A 15,975-nucleotide genomic window follows, 5' to 3' on the forward strand; every position below is an offset into this window, starting at 1 on the left:
ATCACCAGCACCACCCAACACCAACACCACCCATCACCATCACCACCCATCACCAGCACCACCCAACACCAACACCACCCATCACCAGCACCACCCATCACCAGCACCACCCAACACCAACACCACCCATCACCCATCGCCAGCACCACCCATCACCAGCACCACCCAACACCAACACCACCCATCACCATCACCACCCATCACCAGCACCACCCAACACCAACACCACCCATCACCAGCACCACCCATCACCAGCACCACCCAACACCAACACCACCCATCACCATCACCACCCATCACCAGCACCACCCAACACCAACACCACCCATCACCAGCACCACCATCACCATCACCACCCAACACCAACACCACCATCACCAGCACCACCCATCACAGCACCACCAACACCAACACCACCCATCACCCATCCCACCCATCGCACCACCCATCACCAACACCACCCATCACCCATCACCAGCACCACCAACACCAACACCACCCATCACCAGCACCACCCATCACCAGCACCACCCATCCAGCCCACCATCGCACCACCCATCACCAGCACCACCCATCACCCATCGCCAGCCACCACCCATCACCACCACCATCCCACCACCCATCACCAGCACCACCCATCACCAACACCACCCATCACCAGCACCACCCATCACCAGCACCACCTCACCAGCACCACCATCACGCACCACCCAACACCAACACCACCCATCACCAGCACCACCATCACCAGCAACACCCAACACCAACACCACCCATCGCCAGCACCACCCATCACCAGCACCACCAACACCAACACCGCCCATCACTAGCACCCATCACCACCATCACCACCCAACACAACACCACCCATCACCATCGCCAGCACCACCCAACACCAACACCACCCATCACCAACACCACCCATCAGCCACCATCACCAACACCACCCATCACCAACCCGCCCATCACCAGCACCACCATCACCCATCGCCAGCACCACCATCACCAGCACCACCCCTCCAGCACCACCCATCACCAGCACCACCCATCACCCATCGCCACCCATCACCAGCACCACCCATCACCAACACCACCCATCACCACCATCACCCATCACCAGCACCACCCATCACCAGCACCACCCATCACCAACACCACCATCACCAACACCACCATCACCAGCACCACCCATCACCCATCACCAGCACCACCCATCACCAGCACCACCATCACCAGCACCACCCATCACCCATCGCCACCCATCACCAGCACCACCCATCACCATCGCCAGCACCATCACCAGCACCACCCATCACCAACACCACATCACCAACACCACCCATCACCAGCACCACCCATCACCCATCGCCAGCACCACCCATCACCAGCACCACCCATCACCAACACCACCCCATCCGCACCACCCATCACCAGCACCCATCACCCATCGCCAGCACCACCCATCACCAGCACCACCACATCACCAACACACCACCCATCACCAGCACCACCCATCACCAGCACCACCAACTCCAACACCACCCATCCTGCACCACCCATCACCAGCACCACCATCACCAACACCACCCATCACCCATCGCCAGCACCACCCAACACCAACACCACCATCACCATCCACCAGCACCACCCAACACCAACACCACCCATCACCCATCACCAGCACCACCCATCACCCATCACCAACACCACCATCACCAGCACCACCCAACACCAACACCGCCCATCACCAGCACCACCCATCACCAGCACCACCATCACCAACACACCATCACCAGCACCACCACCAACACCACCACCACACCGCACCACCCATCACCAGCACCACCATCCCACCACCCATCACCAGCACCACCCATACCAACACCACCCAGCACCACCCATCACCCATCGCCAGCACCACCCATCACCAGCACCACCCATCACCAACACCACCCATCACCCATCCCCTATACTGGAGGCTATGCTATCCTCTCATGCACGCTCACCCAATAATTATTTTGTTCACTGTCGTAGTATTTAAGATTATCGGCTTTTAAGCTTACTGTAAGTTTGCATAATTTACACACGGGGGAAGTGGAATTCTCTACTGAAACGCAGCTTTTTGTTTAATGCTTTTATGCTGAAGTGATTCTAGGTTAGGTTTAGTTTAGGTTAGTTTAGGTTAGGTTAGGTTAGGTTAGGTTAGGTTAGGTTAGTTTAGGTTAGGTTAGGTTAGGTTAGGTTAGGTTAGTTTAGGTTAGTTTAGGTTAGGTTAGGTTAGGTTAGGTTAGGTTAGGTTGGGACTGGATTCTAGATTGTGTTTTAATTATATATATATTTCGAGTTAACTTTAATACCTGTCTGAAATAAACCTCCTGATTTTAATTTGGTTTATAAGTTAATATATATTTATGTTAGGTTTAGTTAAAGTAAATATCAATCTCCCTTAACGTCATTAAAACCCATTAGCTGACCCTAAAAGACCCATTAAGGTAAATACAGAGCCCCTTACCCTAAAATACCCCCCTTACGTACAGAATCCCTTTACCCAGCCCTAAAACCCTTAAACAACTCCCTTAACTCTCCCATACCCTAACACCCATTAACCTTACCCTACCCTAAAATTCCCCCCTTAAGTACAAAACCCTTTACCCTATCTTAAAACCCTTATCCTACGACACAAACCTTTTCCCCTCTCCTGAAATCCCCTTAATGTATAAAATCCCTTACCCTTACATACCCTAAAAGACCCTTAAGAGACAAAACCCCTTAGCTACCAAACCCTTTAAACTTGAACAAATAAACATAAGTAAAATTTATTGTTTTAGAATAAATTACATAACACTGTAATATCTGTAATTAATATCTATGAAAACTAAGTCAGGGTGTTTCATTAACGAATTACGGGTTATATTCCGGTAACTACATGACCCTGGTTTGACCTAGTTAAACTTGATTTGACCTGGTTCGATTTGATTTGACCTGGATTGACCCGGTTTGACCTAGTTTACCCTGATTTAACCTGGTTTTTATTTTATTCAGTAACTCATAACTAAAATAAACCCTTATATGAGAAGGTTTAGGTTTTACGCTCACCTGGTTTAGATAGATCAATACCTGAGGTGCTCCAAATCGCTTCTGGGTTTCCAATAAGCGGATTACCTGAGTCGTGTGGGAGGCAAAGGTATTCAAGACAATTGGTTTAGATAAGGAATTTACACGTTTTTATTTTAAGTGGTTTGTTAAGGTTTATCTTTGGTTTAAGTATGGTCAAGGAATTGTTTTATTTATTTACTTGTTTTTCTTTAAGTGTTTTAGGTAAGTGTTTTTTTTAATGAAGTGTTTTTGTTATTTATTTTGTATTCATTTCTGTTTACATATAATATTGGGTCAAGTGTTGAAGGAATTTGTTTCAATTTATTTGTTCCCTTCACGTGTTTAAGTAATAATAATAATAATAATAATAATAATAATAATAATAATAATAATAATAATAATAATAATAATAATAATAATAATAATAATAATAATAATAATAATAATAATAATAATAATAATAATAATAATAATAATAATAATAATAATAATAATAATAATAATAATAATAATGATGATGATGATGATGATGATGATGATGATGATGATGATGATGATGATACGTTTTTTTAGTGCGTCTTGAAATGAGAATTGAAGGATGATTTCGTAACCTCTTAAGTACTAGTAGTTGGCAGGGTGTGGACAATGACGCAAGAATTAGAAGTTGACGCAGATCCTTGACGCAAACGCTGACGTAGACTTGAATACCAGAATAAAAGGTTTGTCAGCAATAAAAGGGGACACGTGTTATTGTATTTTGTTTGCTTTTATTTTTGTTTGTCATTATTGTCTTTTATTTTGTTTGCTTTTATTTTTGTTTACTCTTATTTTATTTTATTTCGTATTATTTTTGTTTTGCTTTTGTTATTATTTTCCATATACAAGTAATTTAATCTTTTGACGGTAAATTAATTAACTCGTGATAAAAAAATAAAATAAAATCATGTTGTTTTATATATATATTTATAGTAATTAAAAACGCGTTATATTAATTATAATTATATAAAGCATCGTGGAATTCCATAAGTTAATTGGAATATTTAATTGGATGTTGTTTTTGGTGATTATTATTATTATTATTATTATTATTATTATTATTATTATTATTATTATTATTATTATTATTATTATTAGTAGTAGTAGTAGTAGTAGTAGTAGTAGTAGACAGTAGTAAGATACATCAAACACAACGCCTCAAAATAAACAAATAAATAAATAAATAAATACCTCAATATTTAACGTGAGTGTCCCCGGATCTTCGCTGCCTCTTGGAGTATTCAATATAACTTGGGCAACTTCCTAAAGAGTTCAAGACGGGTTTTGGGAGAGAGATTTCCACCCTTAATGTACCAGGACCTCACCGCTATACACACACACACACACAGACACACACACACACACACAGGTAAAATGATGACGTAATATTATCAGCCGGTAATTAAAATATACACTATATACATGTAGTATTTCCCTGTAAGTATTTTCTATATCAATATATTCCTGATCTGGTGTTAAATTTTCTCTAGTGTAGAAATTTTGACTTTTTTCATTATTATTAGTTTTATTGTTTTTATTTTATGTATATTTCATTTTATTTATTTTATGTTTATTTATCATTTTCCTCCTTATGGTGTGGTGTTTTACCTTGGTGGAGGAGCCCAGTAAGCTTGTTAACCTGTCCTCAGACGTATCACCTTCACGGCCAGCCAGACACGCCTTAATGGACACTCCGAGAACGCTCTTTCACCTGTTTCAAAGTTTCAAGGATTTTCTAATAATTTCCGATTTCTCGCGATTTTAGTTTTGGCAGCTCAGATTTGTAAAGGTTTTATTGTATTTCAGGATTTTGGCAGATTTTATCGTATTTGATGATTTTTACAATTTTATCATCGTAGGATTTTAATAGATTATTTCCGTAACTCCATCGACTTTATATTTAAAATTTGAAGCCCCATTTTGCATACCAATGACAGTTTAGATATAGAGTATATCTACTTCTTATTGGTCATGCTTAAAACACATTAGTAGGGGAAGAAGTGTGGTTGGTGGCCCTGTCTTACTGCTAAAGTAACAGTTGGTATGCCTGAGTCTCGCTTGAAAAAAATATTCAGTAACTCCCGTAGAATATTGGAGTGTGGTGCCGATCAAGCCTGCTTTAGGTACTCCCTCTGACGTAAGGTGTCTGTTTTGTTTACATCTTGGAATCTTCAGAATAATGATTTCGCTTTTATTTTGTATAACACTTATCGGTATCTTTTTTATTAATGGTTTATGCTGCTAATTTAGTCCAAGTAAACTATTGTATAATGTACTTTTATGATGTTCAGGAGTACCTCTTGGCTGAGGCACAAACTGTAGCTCAGTGAACAGTAATAGTTTACCCTCATATTATAGACATTTTCTTTGGAAATTGGTCGCTGTGTCACCAGGTAGCGCCACGGTCTCGCTGTGTCACCAGGTAGCGCCACGGTCTCGCTGTGTCACCAGGTAGCGCCACGGTCTCGCTGTGGCAACTCCTTTTATTCCTTCCTCGTTTGTGTTACATTTCGAGGTACGTGTGAAGGTGTGACCGTGTGAGTACAGTGACGGGCTAAATGGCAGAGAAAACAGTAAAATACACGACGCAGAAGGAGCGGTCCTTCTTAATAACGCTGATGGAGGAAAGAAAATGTCACCTCTGATAAACGTTGTGGTTTTAGTAACAAGCAAACAGCAACAGGCGTGACAAGTGGTGACATTGCAGCCGGCAGTGGACCGCCCACAGCCTCGGCTCCATGCAAACATAACAACATAGGCAGGTATGTGTTGAAGTTACAATTACTATCGATATATATTAAGGTGTGATGTTGCTTCATGGATCACTAACTTGATCTTCAAATACCATAGTGCGTCCTGAGAAATCCTGAACGAGGTACATTGTAATGATTGTATTCACCTCAGCTTGGATATATAAATGGCGTATTTAGTGATTGTTTTATTTGCGTTAATAATTGAGTGAGATTTCATTTGGCATGTTTATTTCTATTAGTTCAAGTAATGCAAGGTGTCTAGAGTTCATAAAGCGTTAATTGAAGTAGAGTGTTATGGCGGTCTACCACGAAATAGAAAAGCGGTTGTTTGTGTAGTGTTACGATTTCTTTGCTTTCTCCACTCCAATCTGGTATTCCCCGCTAAACAAGGCAAGGCTTGAAGGTTGAGGAATATCAAGGAGTAAAATATACGTGTAGTGATCTAAACGAAACACCTGGCTGCGTTCAGTTGCGTGACTGCGTTCGCAGTTCTACTTTTTCAAATGAATGGTCAGCTTTGTCGACGAATCGAAGTTTTCGTCACGCTGCGCCCCTTCCTCCCTCCCTCCCTGCTTGCTTGTCTACTTTCTTCCTTGCCATATGCAATCCCTGCCTCCCACCCTGCTCCCTTCCACCCTGCTCCCTCCTTGTTCTTCTCCTGCCCCTTCTCTGCCCCCTGCCCCTTCCCTGCTTCCATTCCTCCCACCTTCCTGTCCTCCGTCTCCCCCTGCCCACCTCCCTCTCCCCTGCCCCCTCCCTGTCTCCCTGCCCCTCCCTGTCTCCCCCTGCCCTCCCCTGTGTCCTGCCCTCCCTGTCTCCCTCTGTCTCCTGTCTCCTGCCTCCCGCCCTGTAAACAGAGACAGTGGTTGGTGAAGGAAGACGACCATTAGTGGGAGCTTTGAGGTGTTAGGTTAATGTATTCATAAATGACTTGATGCATTTATTGTTCTTCGGGTTGAGGGGTTTGTTGTTGTGTAAAGTTTGTTTTTGTTGTGTAAAGTTTGTTTTTGTTGTAAAGTTTGTTGTTGTTGTGTAAAGTTTGTTGTTGTTGTAAAGTTTGTTGTTGTTGTGTAAAGTTTGTTGTTGTTGTTGTGTAAAGTTTGTTGTTGTTGTTGTTGTTGTGTAAAGTTTGTTGTTGTTGTTGTGTGTTTGTTGTTGTTGTTGTGTGTTTGTTGTTGTTGTGTAAAGTTTGTGTTGTTGTGTAAGTTTGTTGTTGTTGTTGTGTAAAGTTTGTTGTTGTTGTGTAAAGTTTGTTGTTGTTGTGTAAAGTTTGTTGTTGTTGTTGTGTAAAGTTTGTTGTTGTTGTTGTGTAAAGTTTGTTGTTGCTGTTGTTGTGTAGTTTGTTGTTGTTGTTGTGTAAAGTTTGTTGTTGTTGTTGTGTAGTTTGTTGTTGTTGTTGTGTAGTTTGTTGTTGTTGTTGTTGTAAAGTTTGTTGTTGTTGTTATTGTGTAAAGTTTGTTGTTGTTGCTGTGTAAAGTTTGTTGTTGTTGTTGTTGTGTAAAGTTTGTTGTTGTTGTTGTGTAAAGTTTGTTGTTGTTGTTGTTGTAAAGTTTGTTGTTGTTGTTGTTGTGTAAAGTTTGTTGTTGTTGTTGTTGTGTAGTTGTTGTTGTTGCTGTGTAAAGTTTGTTGTTGTTGTTGTTGTGTAAAGTTTGTTGTTGTTGTTGTTGTGTAAAGTTTGTTGTTGTTGCTGTGTAAAGTTTGTTGTTGTTGTTGTTGTGTAAAGTTTGTTGTTGTTGTGTAAAGTTTGTTGTTGTTGTTGTTGTTGTGTAAAGTTTGTTGTTGTTGTGTAAAGTTTGTTGTTGTTGTTGTTGTGTAAAGTTTGTTGTTGTTGCTGTGTAAAGTTTGTTGTTGTTGTTGTTGTGTAAAGTTTGTTGTTGCTGCTGTGTAAAGTTTGTTGTTGTTGTTGTTGTAAAGTTTGTTGTTGTTGTGTAAAGTTTGTTGTTGTTGTTGTTGTGTAGTTTGTTGTTGTTGTGTAAAGTTTGTTGTTGTAAGTTATTCCTTATTTGTTGCTGTATTTTGTAAGTTTATATATATATATATATATATATATATATATATATATATATATATATATATATATATATATATATATATATATATATATATATATATATATACATATATATATATATATTTTTTTTCATCTATACGTTACTGCATAAAGTTAATTTCTTCTTTGTAAGTTTATGTAAAAAAATTAAATTTCCCCTGAGAAGCAATACAAGAGAGACACTTAGGTGATAAAAATGACCTGTATCTTGCGTGCTGTGTCCTGTCCTCACAACACTGTGGTATCATGGCACCAATGTCCACTGCCTGGTTAATAATTATCCAACTACCATGAGGGAATTGGCTTTTATCATAGTTCATTAATACCAAAGACTCATTAAATTACTCAAATTAGCCGGTCTGTTGCAAAGCTTATGTCGTTCATGTCAGTAATTGGTGCCGTAATAACAGCTCTGCGGGTTGGCTCCCTGCATGAAAGAACTGTCGGATTATTAGTCGTTTTTAAATCGTGTTCTGCATCATTTTCCCTTTTGCGAATATGTGAGTCATTTTGCTTGTTAATGCTGAGGTCTATCTATAGTTAAAATATTTGTTGGTGTTACTACTACTACTACTACTACTACTTTTTAAAATTCACCATTTATTTATATATTAAATATTCAATTCTGTTGGCGTCATCATGTGTCTGTCGTTCTGCGCTGATGTGAGAGGCAGACGAAGGTGACTACTACTACTACTACTACTACTACTACTACTACTACTACTTTTTATTGCGTCCAACCTCCCCTTATAGCCATACCTTCTCCACACTTTGTATTACCTAACTACCCTGATACAATAGTAACTACCCTAGCTGTGTTAGTTAAGCCGTGGGGTATTCAGTCACTGTTGCCTCATAGTCTATGTCTACAGGGATGAAAATATTGCGCCTGACAGTCTAGGGGAGAACTTGGGACTGTAACAATTCAGATTCGGTCTCCGTATCGTTAGGTATTGCAAGTGCCACTGCATGTTATGACCATCAGGTCTTAAAAGAAATATCCTATTTTTTGGCTGTCACCAAGAAGGTCTATAAAAAAAGAACCAAAATTAAACAATTTACTGATAAAGAATAAAACTTACAAGTTAATATAAAAGAAAAAAGATCACTTTACGTTACAATGAACAATATGAAATTAGTACACATCACTTATGAACTCTATATACCTATACCAAGATCACTACCAATACCACCTTGTTGTGTTTGAGGGAGGAACTGGCTGAAACGTGCTTACAGGGAGAAACAATACACACGGTAGAGGAGGCTGAGAAAATCTATTCTCCCTGTCAATACTCAGCCTTCTGTTGCTCTAGGGGAATGGAGTCCCAGCAGTCTGTCACACTGAGGACACACACAGGGGGCACCACAGAGGAGCAGCCAACCTAGGCGGGGAGTAGCTTGTGCCCAACTGCCTCACACCACCCTGCCGGCTTCCCACCAATCTTTAGGAGTGGCAACAGGGATGTTTCGAATAGAGGTGAGCCAGGTTTGTTCGTGGCTTCTGCTTCGAGACTTGTACAGAGGGGGGTAACGACTCCCGTGGTCGTAACAATCATGTTCCCCTGAGGCAAAGCAATGCAGACCTGAGTAGAGAGGAGGACAGGCTGCAGTGTAGCTTCTGGGCTACTGCATCTGTTTAGATACACGTCGGCCAGTCTGGCGTAGAAGCATCTTGCACTTGGTCCCATACCCCCAGATGTTGTAAACACCAGAGGAGGGAAGCTGCCTTGATCCACGCTCTGAATCCTCAGGGATTACTCCCTGTTCTTGTTGTTTTCGTTTCTCCTGTGTGCAGCCTCGAGAGACGGGTTACGGTGACATGCGACCATGGGGTCCAATATGCAGGAAGGATGGCCGGTTCTACCGTGACGTCGTGGCAAATTTCCTTCAACATACTCGCTGTGAGATTCCTTACTTCGTCATGCCTCATGCATACGGAGCCACCCTTCTGGTACACCATGGCGTGGTCAATGTAGGATGAGCCACATACGCACTGGATGGGCATACCTGGCCGAACATACCATAGAAAAATGGCGTCTCTAAATTCTTGTTTGTTAGCCAGTTTGAGGCGCCCACCTCCTGCGCTGCAGGTACTTGTTTTCTCAAATTTTCAGACAGTTGTTGAAGTTTATCACTTTGGCTGTGCTGTCGTTCTGTCGTAATGGTACGTCAAATCTTGTTTAATTCGTTGTTGTCCATCTCGCTCGCTGCATTTTTAACTTCTATGTGTTCAGTGAGGGCTGACGTGAGCTTGACAGAGTTTTGATGTCCAGTGGCATCAAGCTCCTCTGGATTAGTAATTCCCATTCCTACCAGTCTTGGTGGTAGTGCAAAGAGTGACCTTACTGTTGGGGTTAAGTGGTTGCTTTTATTAGTGTTGGAATAAAAGCAACCTTGGTGGCTTCTTCCAGAGGGCGGAGGAGAGGTCCGATATCGGGGATAGTGCGCAACGGGTACAGTAGTTCCAGCGATGCTTGACTCCGTGGATGGATGCTGCAAACGCCGCATATGGCTCTGTTTTAGCAATATCAGACAGAACTTGGACTTCCTTCACCCACTCATTAACCTTTCCCGTTAAGTACTCGGTCTTGAAATCATTCGTGTCGATTACCGCACCTCGGTGTCTTTGGTCGTCCTTAGTTATTTTAACCTCACTTCCGCCCTGCCGAACACCTCTATAGCCCGATCATGGTGTTCCGGCTTCACAGTGAGGAAGGACTTGCTGGCATTTGGGTGGTACTCTATTTGTGGACCACGTGATGTTACCAGGTCCACCACTTTTTGATGTCCTCCACTTCTCTTGCTTCTGTATCGCCATCAGCCTCTTAAGACTTAGTATACAATCTGCTGTATTCACACTGTCCCTAACGTGCAGTCAGGCCAATGGGACCCACTTTCACCTTTTCTCACCTGTACCAATACTGTATACTGATGACTCACCTGCGGACACTCAGTTTTATTTATTCATTTTATTACAAATATTACCCAGAATCCCTACTATAACTATACTAGTACACCTTAACCTGATTTAACTCTACATAATCTAATCTAACTTCTCATCTCAACCCAACGTAACCAAATCACCCTCATCCCCACCTTACCGTCCCTCTCAGTATCCCCCCCCCCCCATCCACTATCCACTATCCAAAAAAAATGATACACTATTCAGCCATCAACCCATCATCCATGTTGTAAACTTGATGGGTGAGTTATGACGTGAGCCTTGATAGAGAACAGGATCGGCCACACATTACCGCCTTGTACGACTCTGTGTAACACCTTTGTCTCTGAGTCCTGTTGATGTTGGCTGGTACCCTATGGTCATAAGGTAGTGGATTATATAAGGTTAGGGTAAAGTAAGGTAAAGGTTGGGTTAGGTAGGTTAGGTTAGGTTGGGTTAGGTTAGGTTAGGTTAGGTTAGGTTAGGTTAGGTTAGGTAAGGTTAGGTTAGGTTTAGGAGGGTTAGGTAAGGTTAGGTTAGTTTAAAGTTAAAATACAGTTAAGAAAGAAGATAAAATTAACCTGCAAAGCGTTAAGTAAGACACCTACCCCACACACAGCTCGCATACACCTGTGTCAGCTGATTAAGAAGCACAGGTGTGGTGGCTCTCTGGCGCTGGTATTGTGAATGTCGCTGTCTATTTTAATTGGATTGTCTAGAAGCAATTATCCCGATTTCATGGCTTGTCAGATTTGATTAGATTTGTTCGGGAATGAAAGCGTGTGATCGGCAAACAGGTGAGAGAGAGTAAATGAACGAGAGAAAGTGAAAGAGCATTTGAGAAGTAACAAAAGATAGATAGAAGAGAGTTTATCAAGAGAGGAAAGAAAGGAGAGATTACACAGAAGGGAAAATGAGGGGGCATTGAGAGTAAAAGACGCCAAAGAGTAAAGAAATGAGATCGAAAGGAGAGAGTTAACTGGGTAAGTACAGTCAGGTCCTCTTTCTGTGCCCCAGTCATAGCCACAACCACGCTATATCACAGACTCAATAACAGTCAGTCATATATACAGTTACAGTTAATACCACCCAGTCAAACTACACACTCAAACAGAGACTCCACACAGTTAAATACAGTCCATCAGTCACAGACCCACAGCATTCACCACAGCCACCACCACAGCCATCACCACAGCCACCACCACAGCCATCACCACAGCCACCACCACAGCCACCCCACAGCCATCACCACAGCCACCACCACAGCCATCACCACAGCCACCACCACAGCCATCACCACAGCCACCACCACCACAGAGCTACGACCCCTGTATCTATATACCCATTAGGGCAGACGTTGACTCAGCAGGTCTAGGAGCTGCTCAGATCAACCACGAGAGGTCCTGTGTGATGGAGGGCTATAGACCCTTCCCTCCACTACCCTCCTTCTTTGTGACCCTTCCCTCCACTACCCTCCTTCTTTGTGACCCTTCCCTCCACTACCCTCCTTCTTTGTAACCCTTCCCTCCACTACCCTCCTTCTTTGTGACCCTTCCCTCCACTACCCTTCTTTGTGACCCTTCCCTCCACTACCCTCCTTCTTTGGCGACCCCTTACTCCCACTACCCTCCTTCTTTGTGACCCTTCCTCCACTACCCTCCTTCTTTGTAACCCTTCCCTCCACTACCCTCCTTCTTTGTGACCCTCCACTACCCTCCTTTGTGACCCTTCCCTCCACTACCCCTCCTTCTTTGTGACCCTTCCCTCCACTACCCTCCTTCTTTGTGACCCTTCCCTCCACTACCCTCCTTCTTTGTGACCCTTCCCTCCACTACCCTCCTTCTTTGTAACCCTTCCCTCACTACCCTCCTTCTTTGTGGCCCTTCCCTCCACTACCCTCCTTCTTTGTGACCCTTCCCTCCTACCCTCCTCCTTTGTGCTCCTTCTCTCTGCTACCACTCCCTAAGTAGTATTTCCTCCCTCCCTCCCTCCTCCCTCCCTCCCTCCCTCCCTCCCTCCCTCCTCCCCTCCTTCTCCCTCCCTTCTCCTCCCTCCCTCCCTTCTCCCTCCTTCTCCCTCCCTCCCTCCCTTCTCCCTCCTCCTTCTCCCTCCCTCCCTCCTTCTCCCTCCTCCTTCTCCCCCCTCCCTCCTCCTCCTCCCTCCCTCCCTCCTCCCTCCCTCCCTCCTCCTCCCTCCCTCCCTCCCTTCTCCTCCCTTCTCCCTCCCCTCCCTCCCTTCTCTCCCTCCTTCTCCCTCCCTCCCTCCTTCTCCCTCCTCCTTCTCCTCCCTCCCTCCCTTCTCCCTCCCTCCCTTCTCCCTCCTCCCTCCCTCCTCCCTCCCTCCCTCCCCTCCCTCCTCCTCCCTCCCTCCCTCCCTCCTCCCTCCCTCCCTCCTCCCTCCCTCCGATAGGTATCTCCCTCTCTATAAATCATGGTCAATTAATGGCGTGTACTCTGATGGTTTATGGCGTTTGTGGCGCTGGATCTGGCGCAGTCATACCCCCCAACTCCCCCCTTTACACACTTGCCCTCCCCTCACCCCCAAACACCTGTCCTCCTCACCCCCCACACACACACACCTGTCCTCCCCTCACCCCACACACCTGTCCTCCCTTCACCCCCCACACACACACACCTGTCCTCCCCTCACCCCCCACACACCTGTCCTCCCCTCACCCCCACACACCTGTTCTCCCTTCACCCCACACACATCTCCTCCCTTCACCCCCCACACACCTGTCCTCCCTTCACCCCCCCACACACCTGTCCTCCCTTCACACCCCACACACCTGTCCTCCCTCACCCCCACACACACCTGTCCTCCCCTCACCCCCACACCTGTCCTCCCCTCATCCCCCACACCTGTCTCCCTCACCCCCACACACCTGTCCTCCCCTCCTCCCACACACCTGTCCTCCCCTCACCCCCCACACACCTGTCCTCCCTCACCCCCCACACACCTGTCCTCCCTCATCCCCCACACACCTGTCCTCCTCACCCCCCACACACCTGTCCTCCCCTCATACCCACACCTGTCCTCCCTTACCCCCCACACACACCTGTCCTTCCTTATCTCCACTAATCCACACTTACCCTCCCTCCCTGATTACGAATAGGAGGAAAGTTGGGGTAGGGAGAAGAAGAATGAAGGAGAATTCGGAAGAGACGTTGAGAGAGAGAGAGATCGGTCAATAAACAAGACACAGGGGACAATAATAACTCTAGGTCAGTGTCAACCATTAGCGTCATCCTCTCGCTCATTGGTCACCCGATAGTAATCACGAGAGGTCAGAGGTCATGATCTGGCGTGAGAAGAAACCTTTGACCTATTGTGTTAATATCGAAGTTTGATCTGAGTGTTCAGGAAGAGTTATATACTATGGGTGACTTGCCATAGGCCTACCTTAGTGGAAAGAAAATATAAATAGGCTTATAATGATTTTCGTTGGGTCTAACAGGTATTCAAGTAATATGACCTATGACCTATGGCAGCTTTGGGGGTCAACGTGAGTCCTCAACCTTCTTAACGCAGTAAAAACCTCCATCGCATTGGTCAATTAAGAGCCTAACCTAACCACTAACCTAACCTAACCTAACCTAACCTAACTTAACCTAACCTAACCTAACCTAACCTAACCTAACCTAACCTAACCTAACCTAACTTAACTTAACCTAACCTAACCTAACCTAACCTAACCTAACCTAACTTAACCTAACCTAACCTACAACCTAACCTAACCCTTCTAGACTCTGTTAGGATATCATATTTAATCATCGGGTGAAATAATCTGGGTGTGGGGGTTTAATCTTCAGGTGATTCTTATAAACACAAACACAGGACTACAGGTAGGTTAATTATATCCCCACCTCACAGGTACACCGGCGTATATTGAACTCAAGTCAGGTGCTATTTGTCAACATTCATAGACCTTCATCATGTTCTCACGGTACTTTAAATTCATCCCTTAAGATATATAGCATCGATGACTCCCACCCACTCCCTCCCACTCCCCTCCCCCTCCCCACTCCCCACTTCCTCAAGGCTATGAATCATCCACCGCGACTCGCTTCCTGATCTCTCTCTCTCTCTCTCTCTCTCTCTCTCTCATGTTTCTTCCTATATATAATATATTACGTGGACTAAAATGTAACACTAAAAGGTAATTGGCAAAGTCTTGTAATTGTGGTAGGTGGTGGTAGTTGACATAGTGGTAGTGGAATGGTGGTGGGTGGAGTGTGGGGCAGTGGTAGTGGGGTGGTAGACTGGTAGAAGCAGGTGGTGGGCAATAGGTGACGGGGGGTGGTAGTAAGAGGTGGTGGGCGGCGAAGATCTATAGTGAATGGTGGTTGGCGGTGGTGGCGGGGGTGGTAGTAACTGTGGTGGTGGGGGTGTGTGTAGATAATGGGCAGCGGGTGGAGATAGTGGTGGTGGTGGTGTGGGCGGCGGAGGTGGTGGGCAGGGTGGTGGTGGGCGGCAGTGGGTGGTGGAGGGTGATAGCACAGGTTTATGTGTTCAGAATGTCGTCACAATTCTCACAAGCCTCTCACTCAATACTCGATTCCTGGCTGTGTGTTGGTTCGCCGCTCTCCGCCCTCGCCCTCCGCCCCTCGCCCACTCCCGCCCTCGCCCACTCCCGCCCCTAAAATGTTGGACCCTTACAAGGTTTAACCCCAGTTGTATGTCTTAGTCCCGATTACTTGTTTGTGAAATAGAAACGAAATATTAGGATCACCTGAAGATTGGCCCCCCCAGTTTATTTCACCTGAATATTAATGAACCTACCCTACCCTACCCCCATTAAGCGTTAGGTAATTACTCAGGTGAAATAAGGTAGGGCAGGAGGTGCTAAACTTCAGGTGAGACAAATATTAAAAGAATAAGAACATTGTCTCAGTCCAGGGGAGCAAGTCACTCTGAGCTACACACAATGATATTACCTAACCTAACCTAACCCTTTATCTACGGGGACGCCACATGTTATTCAGCACAGAGACGCCCACCACCCCTCCCCTCACCCCCCCACCCCCTATACACAAGGGGTTAGTCGAGTCTCTCTATTAATATTTCCAATGAATTCAGAGTCGATTTAGTGGGCAGGA

The sequence above is a fragment of the Homarus americanus genome, unplaced genomic scaffold (assembly GCF_018991925.1).
Source record: "Homarus americanus isolate GMGI-L3 unplaced genomic scaffold, GMGI_Hamer_2.0 scaffold45648, whole genome shotgun sequence".
Classification (NCBI taxonomy): domain Eukaryota; kingdom Metazoa; phylum Arthropoda; class Malacostraca; order Decapoda; family Nephropidae; genus Homarus; species Homarus americanus.